General features: G+C 44.6%; 1 protein-coding gene across 1 annotated transcript in view; it reads right to left on the bottom strand.

The window, feature by feature from the left end:
* LOC144823032 (protein argonaute-3) overlaps positions 1–21240 on the bottom strand; it is a 1185091-nt gene that overhangs the window by 807046 nt on the left and 356805 nt on the right. The gene's annotated exons all lie outside the window — the stretch shown is intronic.

The following is a 21240-nucleotide window of genomic DNA, read 5'->3' as shown; positions in this document are numbered from 1 at the left end:
TTGTATGGGTAAATGAGTGAATGTGTGTGTAAACATAGGAATCACTGAGTGCGTATGTAGTAACTAGTATTGGTGTGTCAATGGTTTCAAAAATTATACTCTGTATTTAACACTGGGTGTAACAGAGGTTATATTAAAGTGTGAGGAGATGCATTGTATTGTCACATGAATGATATCATCAGTGATGTGGTCATTGATGTCAAATGAGATGTCATCAGTGATGTCATCAGTGATGTCATTTGAGATGTCATCAGTGATGTCATCAGTGATGTCACTGACCATGTCATGAATGATGTAATATGTGACATCATCAGCAGTGGATTGCGGGTGCGCGATATATAGTTAGTGCAACTAACTATATATGGAATTTCAATGGTTTTGTGTGAGTAAAATAAGGTTTTTTAAATGCTAATTCCTAACTATATATGGTCTATAACCTATGGTTTTTTCAGTGAATTTTCAAGGTTTTGTAAATGCTAATTCCTAACTATATATGGTCTATAACCTATGGTTTTTTCAGTGAATTTCAATGGTTTTTTAATAGCAAATATCATAAGCTGTCGAATGTCAAGTACGTGGTAAGTTAAAACATTTTCGTGTTTATGCACACTGATCTGCTTTGAATGCTGCCCCCCACCCCTCATTTCTATTAGGAGTACTCTCTCTTTGCAGATAGTGAAGGGTAGTTAACGCAGCCCTTTGCCCCCTTTGTAATCCGTCGTGCCTGCTTCTCTCTCCATTTGATTGATTGTTCTCTTTGGTTCATTCTCTATTTACAAACAAGCACAGAGTCGCAATACTCTGTTTAGTCTTTGCAGATAGCGAAAAATCGTGTAAAAAAACAAAAGGAATCGAGCAAAATCAGTAGGCCACTAATGGGATCTCTTTTTGACCTCGCTAAAATAGAAACATTAGGAACAACCTGTTGAAAATAGCAATGCGTATGTATATAAGCGGCGTTCATTTGTGTTCACAGTACCCCTTGTTGATTGTTTCAATCGAGCATTGAATTGTTCGAAGTTAATTCTCTTAAGGATCTTCTCTACCTGCAAACGAGGAAGAATAGGAATATTCTCTCTCCCTTTGCAGATAGTGAAGGGTAGGTAACGCAAGCCTTTAACACGTCGTACCTATTTCATTCCTCATTGATTGATTGATTGTCCGAACATTGACTGTTTGAGAATTAGTTCTTTTTGGAGGTATTCCCTGTTTGCAAATAAACGTAGGAAAATCTTTGCAAGTAGTGAAAGGGTACGTAATGCGGACCGTTCTCCCCCGTTGTAATCTGTCATGCCTATCTACTCCCCACTGATTGATGCACCTTTTTCACCCGGACCATTTACTAGAGATACGTCATCTGGCCCGACCAGAGAGCACCCCTAGTGAAAAGGACATATGCAATAATAACGAAGTGATCACTGTATCCTGTTAACAGAAACTTTACCATGAAACAACCTGGAAAGAAAAAAATAGGAAAACGAAAATCAGTAGGCCACTGATGAACATGAACTTTTATTAAACAACGAACAAAGAAACGATAACATAACGTAATGATAAAACCTATTAATGTCCTAGAAACAAGAAAACGTTAAAATATGCCAGTGGTGAGAGACCAGAAAAACAGTAAGAGAAACTAAATCACCCCTCGCTGTCCCACCGCCTGCCACGCCAAAAAAATCGATAGACTAGGGAAAATGCAAGTCAGTAGAACATCCACCCCCACTCTGGAAACTTCCAAGGTGGGGCAGGGTTCCGGCTACGCCCAGCCGGGAGCAGCCCATATAAGGCAGGTCCTGCTGCCACGCCTCGGCCAGGAGATCCTAACGTAGGGTGTAGCCGAAGGAGAGGCCGAGGCCAGCGGGACCCGGCCAGGGGATTGCCTTTACAACGCTGAACAGTTGCAGGGGGGGGGAATGTCTCCTCGACCCTCCCCTCTCTCTCCCAGTCCGGCCGCGGTGGCCCTTGAGAGTTGCAGGTAGTCCCGCCACATGCTCTTCCGGTCCGACCACCAACGGTCGGGGGGCCGAGGCCGACGGGATCCGGCTGCAGCCGATAAACCAAGAAACCCGTTCATGGGGCCAGAGCCAGGGGCGTCCGGCCGACATCCACCGGAAGCCCGGCCCGAAGACGGACGGGACACTTCTTTCTTTTATAATGGCTGCGACAACACTGGGGGGGGATGTCTTGCACATGCCTCCGACCCCCCCCTCGTCCTCATCGCCTGGTCCGGCCATAACAAATCTCAAGCGAGACGCCGTGGGGTGCACTGGGAGGGAGAGACGGTGCGAACAGGCCTCTCCCGCCTCCCCAGGTGGAGACCTCCCAGCTGCACCCTCAGCGCTCCAGGCGCCCGGAAAACGGTTCTTCCACTGTGGCCATGCTGCAACGTCTCGCCCGGCAGGGTGGAGCCCGTCCGCTCATGTGACCCCGCGATCGCCGGTAGCTGCCGAACTCTCAAAATGGCGGTCGACCTGGCAAGAGCGGGCCCAGCATAAAGAAATGGCCCGGTCACTGGTTGACTCCACCACCGTAGTCCTCCACGACCTTGAAGATTCTAGAGGAGCCGCGGGAGTCTCCGACCCCCGATGGGGAATGACTGCCATGATCGCCCGTGGAGTGACGAAACTGTATCCGCGGGACGTCGGCGCTCCCATGCTGGCGCCAGCCTCACTTTGAATTACTAGAATCCTGCAGACCTCACTTCCGGTGAAAGCACAGTGTGACCCGGTAGGAAAAATTATTGCACCCCCTCCCCTTTTTGACTGATAGTTCAAACCACCGATCCTTTCCTTTGCCCTTTTAACGGAACTTTGGACTGCCTCCCCCTCTTTTACATTTTCTAGAGAAAACAAAACATTAACCACTACATTAGCATAGCAGTTGACACCAGAACTGTTTTCAAATTGAAAACCAACAACATCTTCAACAGAATCCTTTTTGTTTCTGCTGTGACCCTGCTACAGCACAGGCATTGTCCCCAGCAGTAATTCTGCAATGCCGGTAAGAATAGCTGTGGTGCCTACTGGACTCACTCACCCCCGCGGCGCCCCACGCCGTTTTTTGCTGGGCGGCAACTTACTAGACATCACTTTCGTGCCATCTAGATTTCAGCGCGTTCTGCTGCCTTGGAACTATTCGCACAACAGACCGCTACTGACAAGAATATTTCATTATTGGTGCTGTCAATTTCAATAAATCTATTGGATAATTAAAAAGAAATTGCCACGGTCTCTTCGTTGTTTAAATGTTTTTACTGTTTTTGTTTTGTTGTATATATTTATATGTTATTAAAGTTTTATATTCCTACTACTTTGTTGGAGTGCTATATATTTTTAATGTGACACATAATTGTAAAAACTTTGATGTACAAAGAGTCATTCCTGGAATCTTCCGCTTCAGGCTCGGTCCCCTCCCCAATCACAATACAGGATGGTTTTCAGATAGTAGGAACACGTGTGGTGTGACGGATCTCATCGGGTGTGGGCCTTGATCTACTATAACTCCTTTGAAGAGGGGTGATTCTTTACAGCTGGGGCCATAAACTACATCTGCAGGGCTAGCTGATAGCCTGGACAATCGGACACAGAGAAAGAGGAGTGTCAGAGGGTGCGGTAGTGAATAGGGCGAAAGGGAGGTGTCGGGCGGGCACAGAGTGTGATTCTCAGGGAAGAGCAGCGCAGATGGGGGGAGGTTTATTGCCCATGCATAAGACAGAGAGCGGTGGTGACCAGTGCCTAGGGAAGATGCTTGCGTGGGTGAGGGGCCATGCTACGAATCGACAGCGTGCAGAGAGTGGGTCTGGTCAAGACATCTAAAATGGCTGCCGTGCACGACAAAAGTGTGGCATTTCAAAAAAGGCAAGATGGCGCAGACAATGTTTTTCAACACTTCCTCATTTCCTTCGAATCGAACGTTAACAGACGTTGGGGCATATTACCAAAGTTAAGCGATATTTATCGCTAACGATGCTTACCAACCAATTTTTTACCACTAAGCATCGTCAGAAATTATCGAAGATAAACCTTACTATTATCAAGGTTTATCGCAAATGCGATAATAAACGGCCGCAATGCATGAATATCGCTAAAAACTCAGCGATATTCATGCATTACCGAGCTAATGCTCTTAGCCATGTTATCCACCTCCCATTGGATAACATGGCTAAGAACTGCTCAGGGCAGGTGTTACAGAAACTGATCCTTTTGGGACCGCCTAAAAAGGCCTAGGGGGTGAGGAGTACTCTACTTTGCCCCCTTTTCACGTTCCGAACTATTTTATTTTACTCTCTTCTGTAATTACACAAAATAGCAGCGATAAGATGCATCGGAGACACACAGTGAGAGAAAGGAGGCCGGAGATGAAGAAGACATGTCAAATACACATTGGAGATAATAAAGTGGCAGAAGGGAAGTAAATATGAGTAAACTTACCATGTAACATAAAAATGTTGCACTCTATACTATAAGTCTCATTTTATACTACAATCACTTCGCTACAACCTCATAAATTAAAAATAAAAATGAATAATGTCTCAAACAATTTTTGATTTCTAAATATAAATTTATTCTTCAGAATTTTCTAAATTTGAAAGAACTAGTAACATGTCCTCATCAGCAATGTCCTCATTAAAAGTCTCCAATGATGATTCTTGTAACTCTATGGTCTCCAAACACTCGATAAATTCGCCATCAAGAGATTGATCAAAAAAATCATTCAAGTCATCTCCTCCTTGTGACAATATTTCATTATTGGTGCTGTCAATTTCAATCAATGTAGTGGAATCATTCAAGTCATCTCCTCGTGACAATATTTCATTATTGGTGCTCTCAATTTCAATCAATGTAGTGGAATCATTCAAGTCATCTCCTCCTTGTGACAATATTTCATTATTGGTGCTGTCCATTTCAATCAATCTAATGGAATCATACAAGCCATCTCCTCCTTGTGACAATATTTCATTATTGGTGCTCTCAATTTCAATCAATGTAGTGGAATCATTCAAGTCATCTCCTTGTGACAATATTTCATTCTTGGTGCTGTCCATTTCAATCAATCTAATGGAATCATACAAGTCATGTCCTCCTTGTGACAATATTTCATTATTGGTGCTCTCAATTTCAATCAATGTGTTGGACAATTCAAAAGAAATTGCCACGGTCTCTTCATTGTGAGCCATTTTATTTTGAAATTGCTTGCTGTAAATTGCAGAAAAAAATAATCACTTTCATTTATCGTTTTTAGTAATACATAATATAAAACTAACTTTATCAAGTATTTAGTATAACAGAAGGACTGCAAATAAATAACAGAAAACATTTTTCAAATTATCTTCAAGTGTACAACATAGTTCCCCTTACAAATTAACAACTCACCTTTTTAAAAGTAGCAGAAGTGTTAGTACTGTGTAAATCAAACACCAGAAATTCACCACCAAAAATTCCTCACAAATGTACCTCAGACAGTAGTATCACAAAATGGCTGTGGTTTCCTCTCATTTGACATATATACATAACCAATTAACTTTCATCACACACAAATACAAAACCAAAGTAACATTTTAATTGGTTCTAAATTTCAACACTTTCAAATGTGTTTTCCCCATGCAATTTTCCATAGGACATTTACATACGTCTACAGCCTGAATGGCTGAACGGAATTACACCAAACTTGGCAAAATGGTACATCAAACCTAAGAGGTCAGGAAGGATCTACTATGCCCCCTTATGGTCATTTCCCCCTTCGCTTTGGCCTCCTCTTGTCTCTCAATCCTACCGAGGGACAAGATGGCGGCCGCTACGGACTGTTTGGAATGTTGACAGACGCCGGAGAACCAATCAGCTTCGCAAAGCTCCGTAACGCGAAAAGTACGCGGAGCGCTGTTACAGATATATATCTTTTTTTGAACGTTAATTTCTCAAAATCCACTGGAGCACATATATTGAGACCTAGCAAAGGCACATCGGGCTACCAGTCCCTAATATTTTGCCAAGTTTCGTGCAAATCCATTCAGCCGTTCGATTATTATTATTTTGGGTTTTTTTTGCCCCGCGGGGCCCTTTTAAAACCTCCACATCAAACCTAGGGGGTCAGCGAGGATCTACTATGCCCCCTTATAGTTATTTCCCCCTTTGTTTTGACCTCCTCTTGTCTCTCGATCCTACCGAGAGACAAGATGGCGGCCGCTACGGACTTTTTGGAATGTTGACAGACGCCGGAGAACCAATCAGCTTCGCTTCACAAAGCTCCGTTGCGCGTAAAGTACGCGTCCTGGGACGCTGCCAGGTCCGCTGTTACAGATATATATCTTTTTTTAAACGTTAATTTCTCAAAATCCACTGGAGCACATATATTGAGACCTACAAAAGGCACATCGGGCTACCAGTCCCTACAATTTTGCCAAGTTTCGTGCAAATCCATTCAGCCGTTCGGGCTAAAAGTGAGGCCAACCGCCCTATGGAAAATTGCATGGGAAAAACACGTTTTGGGACCCCCCTTTTTTCTCGGCCCCCCCTTGACGAACCCCCCCAAATTTTCAAGGGCTGCTCAGAAACAAAATGTGCCATTTTCCTGAAAATTTCAGCCAATTCCGTCCACAAACGCCAAAGTTATTAGACATAGAATTTTCAAAAAACCCATAGAGAAAAAATCCTAACTATATATACCTACTGGCGACCGCCAGTAGGTAATACATATATACATATATATATATATATATATATATACATATATATATATATATACATACATATATATATATTGATTACCAAACCAATCTTCTGATTAAAGAAGGCGCTGACTCCGTGAGTTTCAATTCAAACGTATTTATTCCTTTTCAGTTTCTGCTCAGACGCGTTTCGACGGACTCCTGCCGCCTTGATCACTAACAAATGCACACTGACATTACGGTTTATATATACACAAAAGCACATTCTCACTGATTGGGTAGTCTCAGTTAATGCTGAATGACAGTTGCTATAGTTACCTCGGTTACACCCAAGGTGATGACGCTGCTTTAGCATATGACTTGCACATTTAGAACATCCATGTAGTCTTTCTACTGTTACTGTTAATTCACATGTAACAGGTACTTGCAGCATATGTGACCAAACAATTACGTGCTTAATATGTACAGTTTGAAAAATTGTGCCCAACATTACTGTGAGAGTGCGCATTACTGGTGACACAGCAACCCTCAATTTCAGCCTTTTTTAGTTAACATGTTTTGTATCTGCGCTTCAGCGAATCCCGTGTGTCCATGCACACAGGCTGCACATTGCTGCTCATATAAACATGTGGATTGGTCCGGCGCTGTAATCTCAAAAGTGTCAGTTCCCTGAGGCGCGCTTCTGCTAGTGGGCAGCATCTGGATTGTTCAGACTCGGTGAGTGTTTACAGTGAGACCGCTGCGCGCGCGTTTCTTGTTTCGCCTGATAGCCTAATGCAGGTAAACTAATGAATGTAGATTACTGCTCCTTCTACTTTAAGGATGGCGAGCGGGACCTGACATTGTATTGTTATATAGCAAGTGCTGCTGAGCGTAGCGGCGGGGGTTGCCTGCTGTGTGGCACAATGTGTGATGTTTACTATCTATTGGTCGGTCATCTCCCTTTAGTGATGAGTGCTTATAAAGTGTATTTACAGTGATTATGGATTAAAACTATGCATATGTTCACGGGTACTGGGGATAAGGAAGGCAGAGAGAGGCGCTGGGATGTGTTTGTTTAAATGTGGACACTAAGGGCCTCATCCGCATTTAAACCTGCCGGGATCTTGGAGTTCATTAGAATTATGTATCTAGACTCCAGGCGGCGTAGCGCCAGTTTCCGATTTCCACCTCTCGGATTCTTGGGGATGCTGTCTATAACAAAATAAGTTAGACCATCCATATTGCCCCCATGGGCCTCATGGATGTGGCGCGCCACGGGGTACGTTTGGTCTAAGTTCGCAATCGCCCTTAGGTGCTGCAGAATTCTCACATGGACGGGATGAATAGTCGATCCCACATATCTTTTGCCGCACTGGCATGTTAGCACGTAAACAGCAAAATCAGTTTTGCATGTGAAATGTGCCCTCAGGGAGTATTTCTTTCTTCTGAATGGTAACTGGACCTCAGTGGTATTGATGCCATACATGCAGGCTTTGCATTTTATGCATTTTTTGAACCCCTTCTGTGACTGTAACCAGTTTTTCTTCTGTTTAAGAACCGGTGCATTCACCACCAGGGCGTTCCGCATTGACTTCGCTTTCCTGAACGATATCAGTGGACTCTCTCCTACTTCGCTCCCTATAGTAGGGTCATTGTGGATTAATGGCCAGTGCCTCTTTAAGATTTTGCGGAGGTTTGAGTGATATCGGTTGTAGCCTGTTATTAGTCTGGGGGGTTGTCTCGCCTTACTGTTTGTAGTTGTTTCATTTACCACTGGGAATATTAGATCCTTTCTATTCTTGGTTTCACATTTCACTTCAGCTTTTCTGCACGTTTCTGGGGTGTATCCTCTTTGTTGGAGTCGTGAGAATAGATTAGTTTTAGCATTGGTAAGACCCTCAGGAGTGCTGCAATTGCGTGTCATCCTGAGGCATTCTGCATAAGGGATTGATTGTTTGAGGGGGGTGGGGTGGAAACTATGGGCATGTAGGATTCCATTCCCTGCAGTCGGTTTGCGGTAAGTGCGTGTTTGGATTTTATCATGCTCAACAAACAGCTCTATATCTAAAAATTGTATGTTTTCTGTGCTGGTGTTGCAAGTGAACTTTAGATTTAAACTATTCTCATTAAGTTTCTCCGTGAATTCCACAGCACTCTGCACATCGCCCTCCCACAAAATGAAAATGTCATCAATAAATCTGTTGTACACAACCACATTTTTCTCCATGATTTCTCTGTGCTGTACCCACAGCACCCGCTCCTCCCACCAGCCCATGTGGAGATTCGCATAGCTGGGGGAGAAGCAAGTTCCCATGGCCGAACCTTGTACCTGTTTGTAATACAATTTGTCAAACATAAATGTGTTGTTCGTAAGACACCATTCTGTCATTGCCAAAATCATTTGGGTGTGTTCAAACAGATTTATAGGTCTTTTTCCCAGGAAGTATTTGATGGCGTTTAGGCCATCCGTATGTCTGATGCTGGTGTATAGGGCTTGGACATCTAGTGTCATGAACACATATTCCTTCTTCCATCCAATATCATACACTTTGGATAGGAAATCTCCTGTGTCTTTTATATAAGCAGGTAGTTTTTTGACTTCTGGTTGCAAGAACTGGTCAATGAATATGCTTGTGTTCTCAAACAGACTGCCTATCGCTGAGATTATCGGCCTTCCCGGTGGTGTTCTGTCATCTTTGTGAATCTTCGGGATTAGGTACAGTTGTGCTGTCACTGGGTAGTCGGTTTTCAGAAATTCAAATTCATTTCTGCTCAAAAGACCTTTGCCTTTCCATTTGTACAGGTCACCATGGTACTTTTCCTGGATTCCTACGATGTGCGTGGGGCTGATCCTTGTGTAGCACTCTCTGTCATGCAGTTGGTTCAATGCTTCTGCGTTGTACATTTCAAGCGGCCAGAGCACTATATTTCCGCCTTTGTCGGACCATCTTACCACAATGTCTGATCTTGCCTTTATCTTCTCCATAAGGTCATTGTATTTGCGTGTCTGATCCATGTTTTCCCAATATTTCTGTTTGGTACTTTTAATGGATAGATCCTTGAGGTCTCTTGTTACACATTCGGCAAAAAGATCCAGCCCATCTTTTGGCATTAAAGGCATAAACGTTGATTTTGGTTTGAAAGTAGTTGTGGTAGACTGACAGATATCTATCTCTGAGTTACGTGCTACCCCACTTAGTGTGATGCTTTCTGATTCATTTTCATTCTGCTGTTCGAGATCAATCATGATTTGTAATGTTGCCATATCTTCCACATTTAACCTTGTGTGTGATGCTTCTGAAACTACCATCTCAGATGAGTTCTGTTTTGAACTAGCGAAATATTTCTGGAGTTTTAATTTACGGACATAAAGGAACAAATCAATTCGTGTCTGGGCATAGTCAAAGTTGGTATTGCTGCAAAATGTCAATCCTAACGATAAAATTTCCAATTCCTGAGCGGACAACTCCATGTTGGAAAGGTTTATGACTGTATTGTCTTTTTCCATGTTCAATATCTGCGTCTGTTTTGTCTGGTCTTTGGTCTGTTTTGTCTTTGTGTTTCTTCTCCCCCACCTCCTGTCTTTTCTCCTCCTGCTTTTTGTGGTTGTTTTTGGCCCTGGGGTTGTTTCTTTTTCCCACCACCGTCTCCTCTGTTTTGTGGGTTCCGCGGGCGTAGGGTCCTGAGGCGCTGCATGCGTAAAAAAGCTAGTTCTTGTGCTGGGGTTGGGGTTGGACCACTCATTGCAGAACTATGGGTGCTTTCCTGGTCTGTATCGTATTCCGAGCTGACCTCTGTTTCACTTGGTTCAGCACTGGCGCCTTCTTGTCCGTCTGCAGATGTGGGTTGCTGTTTTCGAAATTGGTCGAATTTTTTAGCAAATGTGTAAATTCTTCCGTTCAGATAGTCATTGCGGTCCCTCTGAAATTTCATCGCTTTTCTTTCCTTAATTTCTGCCTCAAGTTTCTCTAGCCTCAGTTTGATCTCGTTCATTCTTTCTGTTATTTCTTCTTTGTTTTCTTTTGTGTCTAATTCCTTTAGTATTTCGTCAATGCGTACTAACATTTTTGCTCTGTCACTCTCCGCGAATTCTATCAAGATTTTCAACATATTCTCTGAGGATTTCGCGCTATTATCGGCCCACTTTTGTAGCATCAGGGGATCCGGGTCCTCGTATGTTGGGGCCACCAAAATTCTTAGGCCTCGTGGTACTCTCCCTACATCCAGGTATCTGCTTAGGGATTTCACTTCCCACCACTTGGACATTTCCTTTTTACGCATTTTTTCCAGTTCATTTAGTAATTTTTTCGTCTCATCTTTCTCAGTTGTTGGTGGTCTGGCTTCTCTGTTGGTTCTATCACCCTTGCCTGTATCTTTGTCCACAAACACATCCAGCGCCGCTGCCTCCCTCTCCCTTTCCCACTCAGCAGCCATACTGAGGAAATTTCGGGACAAATGACGCGTTTGTACAAACTCACTGCCCGTGTGCAATTTGCTTCTCTGCACCCGGGGCTCACTCTCCCTTTGAACCCAACTGACCGTCGCCCGCTCCCTGTTACTCACAACGGGTTGCCCCTTACCTGGAAATCTCCAACTACTCTCCAGCGGTCACAGATCTCCGGTTCAGGGCGCACTCCGTAGTTTACTTCAGGTTACTCGGGTCCTCTTAGTGTTCTGGTTCCGGGGGGCACTGTGTCTCTTTTTTCCAAAAAGATCTACCATCAATTGTCCTTGTTTACTCAGTGCTGCCAAATCGAGTAGGGTCAACGTTGGGTTTCCTCGGACACGAAACCTATACATACATATATACATATATATATATATACATATATGAAGAAAACACCTCCTCTCGAAGAAAGAATATATATGAAATCTCAGCATTCTCTCGCCAGGAGCCCAATGTTTGGATACCAACGGCGCAGAAGAAGAGAGGAAGACCCAGGTGCAGGTGAGCAGTGATTTTATTCAATAACATGGAAGGCCCACCTCGGCATAAATATATATATACACATATATATGAAAGTCCAAAGTTTAATCTACTTCTGCAGGCAACTCTTGTTGGGAGTATTTGCGGCTTGCCTGAGCCGCGTTGAGAGCCCCGGTGCCTCCGGCACTCCAGCGACGACGCCACATGATGCCGCCGTATTGGGAGACAGGAGCCGGTTGTTGCAAGATAAGAGACAAACATCAGCAACTTGCAGCTTGGTTTCACTACCCACTGTGGCTTTAATTTTTAAAATGGCAGAGTACAACCATGGCTCTCACTGAAGGAATAGAGTGCACTACAAGGACCATCGGGCCTCGCTGAGGCCACACCCACTGGGGCGGTGGTTCATATATACCGAGCAGTGCCTTGAAATCGCCGTGATTCTACTTCGTGTCCAGGAAGAAGTGTGCGATAACACGAAACGCGTCAACTTGCTGGACTTGTACTATGTGAAAACCTTGCTGATGGTTCCTGATGCTTCATGCAATAAATGTTGTGGCTATTACTTACCTGTGTCGGTGGCTCTCTACTTCTGCAGGCAACTCTTGTTGGGATAGATATATACATACATACATATATATATATATATATATCAAACGATGTAGGTTCACCTTGGGAATGCCAGTTGTTGTTCTGTCCCAGGAAAAAACCAACGAATCCCAAATTGCTGGCAAGAGGTACTTTATTCAAGTGAAAGTCACAGCAGCGCTAACAGATGACGCGTTTCGGGCGGGTGCCCTTACTCACATTATATATATATATATATATATATCTATATGGCGTGTATCTGTGATGGATTTGTATGTACCTGTGTAAATCTTATATTTCGTGGTAAAGGCATGCATGCTAAAGACATATGTGTTGTAAATTTAATATTGATCAGTATTTACACTATACATACACACACACACATATGTATATATATATATATATATATATATATATATATATATATATATATATATATATGTATGTATGTATGTATATATATATGTATATATATATATATACACACACACACACACACACACACACCTATATTCACTTTTAATGTTATATATTTCCTTTCCACCCAAAAACCTACACCCACCCCATACCTTGAAAATTCCCTTTCCACCCAAAAACCTATACCCACCCTAAACCCTAAAAATTCCCTTTCACCCAAAATCCCACACCCACCCTAAACCCTGTAAATACCTTTGCAATCCCAAAAATCAATGCCTACCCTAAAATTACCCTGGCCACCAAAAAACCCACACCAACCCTAAAATTACCCTTGCCACAAAAACACCCACACCCACCCAAAACCCTAAAAATTCCCTTTCCACCCCAAAACCCATACTCACCCTAAACCCTAAAAATACCCTTACAATCCCAAAAATCCACCCCCACCCAAAATGATAAAATTATACTTTCCACCCAAAAACCATAACTAGCATAAACACTCAAATTACCCTTTCCACCTAAAAACCCATACCCACCCTTAACCCTAAAAATACACTTGCCACCCAAAAACCAATACCCACCCTAAAATGACCTGTGCCACCCAAAAACCTATTCCCACTCAAAATTTTAAAAATACCCTTGCCACCCAAAAACCCACACACACAATAACCCTAAAAATACCCTGCCACCCAAAAACATTTACTCGTGATATACTTGCCACTATATATGTCATGAACAATCCAAGAGTGCCATCTACTGGTCTCAGAAGGTACATTTAAACAACATACATTAATTAGTAAGATTGCATAAATAAACGTAGAACATTTTAAACTGTAATTATTTTTACACAATGTTACACTCTATGAAAAAAACAAATCAGACTGACTTAACTTACTATAACAAAAGAAACAACTAATCTCTTCATGGAGGTCGTTGTTTAGACAGGTCGTTGTTTAAACTAGGTAGTTGTAAATGCAGTAGTGGTTGAGGGATCGTGGTTCAGGCCCCTCGTTGTTGAAGAGTAGTGGTAGAGGTCGTTTCCCTCCCTTCACATTGCAAGTCAAGCACAACATGTGCGGCATCCCCCAAGGTTCATACCTTCCTTCTTTGTCTACATGGCATGACTCGCGTCAGATCGCACAACATCAACAGCATCTACTAAGCCGAAGACACGCAACTCGTCCTATTGCTCTCAGCAGACCCCACCTCAAAGAAGACAACATTTCCACAACTGTTTGAAGAACGTCTAAGCCTGGATGAAGGACAGCTGCCTCATGCTAAACACAGACAAGATGGAAATCCTCATCTGCAGAAAAAACACCACCCTCTGAAACTACTTCTGTTGGCTGGCAGAACTCGGAGCCACACCACAAGACCATGCCCACAACCTCAGCATCATCCTCGACAGGGAACTCTCAATGAAACATCATGTCAATGCTGTCTCCTCAGTCTGCTTCCATACTCTCCACAAAATAGTCAAGTTGGTCAACAACAGCACCAGGAAGACGGTAACAAGAGCCCTCATCACCAGTAGACTGGACTGCGGCAACGCACTCTACGCAGGCACCACCACCGAACTCCTGCAGACTCCAGACAATCCAGAACACAGGTGCTAGACTAATTCTCAACCTTCCCAAGAGAACCCACATCACCCAGCACCTGAAGGACATCCACTGGCTCCAGAAGAGATGCCAGTTCAAGCTCCTGACACATGCCTACAAAGTCCTCCATGGCCAAGGACCCACTTACATGAACCACCATATGCACGTCTACCGACTCCCCACACACTTTCGCTCCGCACACCTCGCCCTCCCACATATCACAGGCATATGCTGCTTCCACACCAGAGGATGCTCCTTCTCACATTACACCGTCAAAGCTTGGAATACTCTTCCCCTTCAACTCTGCATCTTTCCCTCGCTAACCGACTTCAGGAAGGGGCTCAAGACCTGGCTCTTCGACTAAGACCTACAGCAAGCACCTGGATACCATTGTGGGTGACAAGCTGTGCTTTATAAATCCCACTTGATTGACTGACTGAGGCACTCTAAAGAATTTAGTGATCCTATTACAAATGCACACCAGGTTTTGTTGTGTGTGTCTTGTATGGTCCATTGTCATTTTCCCTATGTTACCTAATTATGCATGTTGTAGGATGCTTTAGTTTTGCACACATTACTAAATAACACGCTTGTTTTTGTGCCACATTGTATTTTCACAAAGAACCAGCATATGTTTTCACATTTTATTATTTTTCTGTGATTTAGTATGAACAGCCTAGGCAAGGTCAAACATTGCCGCTTGTTATTCTCTCTGGTCAAACACTAACACCTAGACATACCAAAAGAATGTATCTGCTGTTTTGAACACATATTGTCAAATAACTGAGGAAAGGTGTTCTAAAAACACACACATACAGAAAAAGTCCTGAGACACCAGTGCTGCGTCAGCTAAGATGTAGAACATCCACCTATCTTTGCTACGGTACAGGGACCGCCACTAAACCCAGAGATCTATCATTTATAACCATTTAGCTTCCGTAGTGGGGGAGGGTTAGTCAGATCTGTCATATAACATGACTCTTTATTGTATATGGTTTATTAAACCTGCTGATGACATTATTGACTTCTATTTGTTTTCTAATCGTGGTGCAATTATTGCATTTTAGAGCACAATAGTTTGAATAAACATTGGAAACTTCCTATGTGTCTCTTTTCTATTTCATTGTGAACAAGTACGAGTGAGAACATAAGGGTGTGTCCTGTTACCACAATCCCTGAGAGGGTGGGGAGTGTTGTGTTCTGAGGTGCCAAATCATTTGTCTCTCTGAAAAGGTTAGGAAGCAAGTGAGGTACAATAGCTAGAAAGACTTGGGCTCATAGATACTGATGTTGTATAGTGACTCAGTCCCATACATACTGATGTTCTACGGCCACAGGCATAGTTCTGTTCCTGAGCAGAATCCCTGCAACATTTTGTGTTTGAAGAAAAAGAATGGGGATGCTACATGTGATGTGAAAAGTTATGTTTAAGCCTTGAGGGCTATGCCAAATCTTGCACTGTTTAGCACAGAATACTGGCAACAAATGAAGTGCCATGAAGATTAGCAACTATCTCTCATATTACATCATTAATGACATGGTCAGTGACATCACTGATGAAATCATCCAGTGACTGTGTGTTTCTGTAAAGTTTAAATATGTTTTATATATATTCCAAGGTGTATTGAAAAATGAGTGGGTGTATAAGTGTCTGGATGGAGGATTTAGTAGGTGCGTGACTGACTGTATAAGTGAGTGATTAAATGTGTCTTACTGAATGCATGGGTTAGTGACTAAACTGTGTGAATGTCTGTATAAGTCTGTCTGTTGTTGTGCAAGCTGCTGCATGGGTGGTTCAGCAGCTACATGAGTGTCTATATAGGTTATTGATTGGTTGTCTGAGTATTTTATGGGGATAGTGAGTGTGTGTGTGGGTGGGTGGGAGATGTGTGACTGTGCATAGATGTGTGAGTGGTTGATTCACTGGGTGTATGGGTTCAAGTGTGCATGTGGAAACAGCTGTATGGGTGCGTGAGTGTGTGTATGGGTGTGTTGGTGAGTGAATTGATGTCTCAATGGTACTTGTCCAAGTAACTACATATGTAAAAGGCAGTGTAAGTGAGAGTTGAAGTATATAAGAACGAGTTACTTACCTTCGGTAACGATGTATCTGATAGAGATGTTGTCTAGCGGCAGATTCCCTAACTTAGAATATCCCCTGGCGTCAGACTGGATCCGGATTTTTTTTTTGTAGCAGCACCTCTATGCGATGGTGGATGGCGCCACGCGGCCCTGCCCTGACGTCGTCCATGTACATGATGTCAGCGAGGTCATATAAGTCCCTCCCGGCTCGCTGACGTCAGTTTTCTTCTGAGAAACTTTTCCGTGGCACAACGCGGAGCCACCAACAAAAACTGCGAAAGTATGGAAATAGTATGCGAGGGATGAAAAATCCGTGAATAAAGAAAGAGGATGGTGCAAGACACCATAGTAAAAGACAGAATTAGACAATCCCTACATATAATTGAAAAAGCTGTGAGAAAGAGCTCCGCAAGCTAAGCGAAGACCCTTCTCCAAGTGCAACAAGGGAAGAATACCTCAACAGAAAGAAATAGACTGTCATTACCATGGAGAACTGTGTAGTCTAGCAAGAACGGAGCACAGAGAGAACAACAGTCCACTGCAGGAAGGTATGAAAAGACTGGCACTGCCCCTATAGTAATGGAGGTCTGAAACAGAGGTCAGCAGAACCCAAAGAAGACGACTGTAGAGGAGACCAGAACCCTGAGTCAATAGGGAAGGCGGGAGGGAGGGAAGGCAGCAGGAGAAGAAAAGAAAAAGAAGATGAATCTCCTGGTGAAGGTGAATCAAAAGGCACCATTTTACAGGAAAGAAACCCCTTGGAGGGAGTCAGCTGTATATGGCAATTCTCAAAGGGATGCAATAATGTGAGCACCCGTGAGAGAAAATCCAATGGCAAATGAAAGAGGCCAGTGCAGAACCCCACTTGGCAAGGCCCTCACAGAAAGGGGAGGCTGGGTGGGCGTTAAGGAATCTGCAGCTGGACAATGTCTCTACCAGATACATTGTTACCGAAGGTAAGTAACTCGTACATCTGATAGATACATTTAGCCGCAGATTCCTTAACTTAGAATAGATACCACAGCCATACCCCACGGGGAGGTGGGTCTGCGACAGAACAACAGAAAGCGGCAAGCACTTGAGTCGGCAAAATAGTGACGGACAATTCGGGAGGCTGTGTTGGAACAGCCAGACAGCAACCCAATTAGCCCGGAAGAGCAAAAGAGAACAGGATGCAAGACATCCCAAAAATGCCAGAATGGCACTACACCATACCTGTATAACCATGAGAGGTAGAAATGGCACCAGCCATATACCAGAACAAAATAAAGAGAGAGGAAGAAGGACCACTCTTAGCTTAATGGTGCACTATGTGAACACTAAACAAAGGTTGAGAAGAAACATGAAGAGATGCAAGCAGAGCCTACCAGGCTAGCCCACGGAAGGAAGGCCGGAGAGGCTACAGCCAAGAACCAAAGGACAAGAGGTAGAACTCAGCAATGTTTTAGAAGTGCAGGCGGAAACAAGAAACACGCCAAGTGCACACCCAGTCCCAAAAAGAGGGGTCAGGGGCTAACAGTAACAATCGGAAGCACGCTGATGCGGGCCACCACAGAAACATGCACAGAGTAAACAGCCATAGAGACCACAAGGTGGCATAGCTAAAATAAGCATAAGACTGCCCGACCAGGCAGCTTGAAGACTAAGGTGAGAACCAACACACAAAATACAGATATGCCGGGAGTAGACCTAGGACGACTGACATCAGAAGAGCCGTCCCACATGCCCAGCTGATATAATATAGGGTGATACCTAATGAAGGGGGCACATCCAAAGGAAGTGGCAGCAGAGGCACCAAAGTACCAAGGTGTAGAAACGGAGGAAGAATCTCAGAATTATAGACCACACCGCCCGACTGGAAGGAAAGTAACCCTTGTCCAGAAAAAGAGATATCGTTCAGTATCTGAACACCAAGAAGGGAGCAATGTAAAACTGGGGAACCACCACAGTAAGTGAAACGCAAAAAGGGACCTTATTGGCAATCCCGCATGCATCACTGAAATGCTCCCTGACACATGGAGACATTGGACCAGACCTCGCAGCCTCGAAGAGAGGTGAAGACGTAGGAAGAAGAGTACCCATGACAACTTGTGTATATATATATATATATATATATATATATATATATATATATATATATATATATATATATATATATATACATATATATATATATATACATATATACACATATATATATATATATATATATATATATATATATCTATACTACTATTATAAATGAAGAACTTTGAACCTTTGAGGCGGGTAAACTCGGGAACCACAGCGCCAATCCACACACCCGATACATCGTTGTAATTGTCAGGGTGTGCAGATAGACATAGGCTATATAAATTAAAAAAATATACTACTATTATAAAGGAAGAACTTTGAACCTTTGAGGCGGGTAAACTCGGGAACCACAGCGCCAATCCACACACCCGATACATCGTTGTAATTGTCAGGGTGTGCAGATGGACATAGGCTATATAAATTAAAAAAATATAAGTTATTTAAAAAATTTACGAGAAAAAAAAAGTAGTCCCATGGAAGTAGCGCCGGCCGCGACGTGCGTGCTGACATCAGGAGCGCGGGGAGGAGCGGTGTCCCGGAGCGCAAGGAGGAGCGGCGGAGATGAGCGCGGGGAGGAGCAGCGGACATGAGTGCGGGGAGGAGCGGCAGACAGGCGGGGAGGAGCGGTGAGGAGCTGCTGACAGGCGGGGAGGAGCGGAGAGGAGCGGCGGACAGGCGGGGAGGAGCGGCGGACCGGTGAACTCAGGAGCGCGGGGAGGTGCGGCGGATGAGGTAAGGCTCCTGGGCACCCAAGGACAATGTCGGGGCGGTCGGGGGCCCTGAAGCAAAGGTGGGGACGGGCTGATACTCCGGGGGACCCACGGACAATGTCGGGGCGGGCGGGGGCCGGGCAGGGGCCCTGAAGCCTGATTGCTCCCGGACAAGGTCGGGACGGGCTGCTAGTATATATATATATATATATATATCCAAGACACTCCTCCAAGAAGAAGAAAAAGGCCTCAGCAGGGGAAACGTGGGAAGCACTTTTATTTCGAAACAAATGCCAAAGAGATTCAAAACACCCGCTGTGGCGAATGCATTTCGGCGTCTTTGCCTTCTTCAGCGCCGTGGGTGTGTCAAACAAGATGCAGGTGTGTGTCCCGGATTAAGTATCCTGCCCCATCCTGTTTCGTGAAGGACTGCTCCGCCCCCTAAGGTGAGTACCAATCGCCTATACCTCCTTTCAGTCGCCTCATGTACAGCGCCTACAGGTCCCAGCATGCATTGTTCAGTACTGGCAGGTATTGCGCGGGGTGGATCAGTGCTGCAAAGAACCCCAATGTCCATGTGTCCCAAAACTAAGTGCTCCCTCGAGTCCCCAACCACATCAACCACCATGTCACAGGGATCCTTTCGGCGGGGACAAGGCTAAAATACCACCTCGCCCAACGTGATGGCAAATTACATCAACACCTCCCCATCTCCTCCCGGGCATGAAGGTGGGCCTTGGTCATTCCTGTACCTAGGATTCCAGAAAAAATCCACTGAAGGAGAGACCAGCGAGTCCAAAGCCTCTTGATAATGCGGGGGCCTTTTAAGCGTGACACTGGAACTCGCGCTGCAATTGTATCCAAGACACTCCTCCAAGAAGAAGAAAAAGGCCTCAACAGGGGAAACGTGGGAAGCACTTTTATTTTGAAACAAATGCCAAAGAGATTCATAACACCCGCTGTGGCGAATGCATTTCGGCGTCTTTGCCTTCTTCAGCGCCGTGGGTGTGTCAAACAAGATGCAGGTGTGTGTCCCGGATTAAGTATCCTGCCCCATCCTGTTTCGTGAAGGACTGCTCCGCCCCTAAGGTAAATACCAATCGCCTATACCTCCTACCGTCGCCTCATGTACAGCGCCTACAGGTCCCAGCATGCATTGTTCAGTACTGGCAGGTATTGCGCGGGGTGGATCAGTGCTGCAAAGAACCCCAATGTCCATGTGTCCCAAAACGAAGTGCTCCCTCGAGTCCCCAACCGCATCAACCACCATGTCACAGGGATCCTTTCGGCGGGGGTAAGGCTAGAATACCACCTCGCCCAACGTGATGGCAAATGACATCAACACCACCCCATCTCCTCCCGGGCATGGAGGTGGGCCTTGGTCATTCCTGTACCTTGGATTCCAGTAAAAATCCACCGAAGCAGAGACCAGCGAGTCCAAAGCCTCTTGATAATGCAGGGGCCTTTTAAGCGCAACACTGGAACTCGCGCTGCAATATTATCCAAGACACTCCTCCAAGAAGAAGAAAAAGGCCTCAGCAAGGGAAACGTGGGAAGCACTTTTATTTTGAAACAAATGCCAAAGAGATTCATAACACCCCCTGTGGCAAATGCATTTCGGCGTCTTTGCATTCTTCATCGCCGTGGGTGTGTCAAACAAGATGCAGGTGTGTGTCCCGGATTAAGTATCCTGCCCCATCCTGTTTCGTGAAGGACTGCTCCGCCCCCTAAGGTGAGTACCAATCGCCTATACCTCCTTTCAGTCGCCTCATGTACAGCGCCTACAGGTCCCAGCATGCATTGTTCAGTACTGGCAGGTATTGCGCGGGGTGGATCAGTGCTGCAAAGAACCCCAATGTCCATGTGTCCCAAAACTAAGTGCTCCCTCGAGTCCCCAACCACATCAACCACCATGTCACAGGGATCCTTTCGGCGGGGACAAGGCTAAAATACCACCTCGCCCAACGTGATGGCAAATTACATCAACACCTCCCCATCTCCTCCCGGGCATGAAGGTGGGCCTTGGTCATTCCTGTACCTAGGATTCCAGAAAAAATCCACTGAAGGAGAGACCAGCGAGTCCAAAGCCTCTTGATAATGCGGGGGCCTTTTAAGCGTGACACTGGAACTCGCGCTGCAATTGTATCCAAGACACTCCTCCAAGAAGAAGAAAAAGGCCTCAACAGGGGAAACGTG

The sequence above is a fragment of the Lissotriton helveticus genome, chromosome 3_1, assembly GCF_964261635.1.
Source record: "Lissotriton helveticus chromosome 3_1, aLisHel1.1, whole genome shotgun sequence".
Lineage (NCBI taxonomy): Eukaryota > Metazoa > Chordata > Amphibia > Caudata > Salamandridae > Lissotriton > Lissotriton helveticus.
Note: the sequence above shows the minus strand (reverse complement) of the source record. Positions and strands in the feature narration are given on the sequence as shown.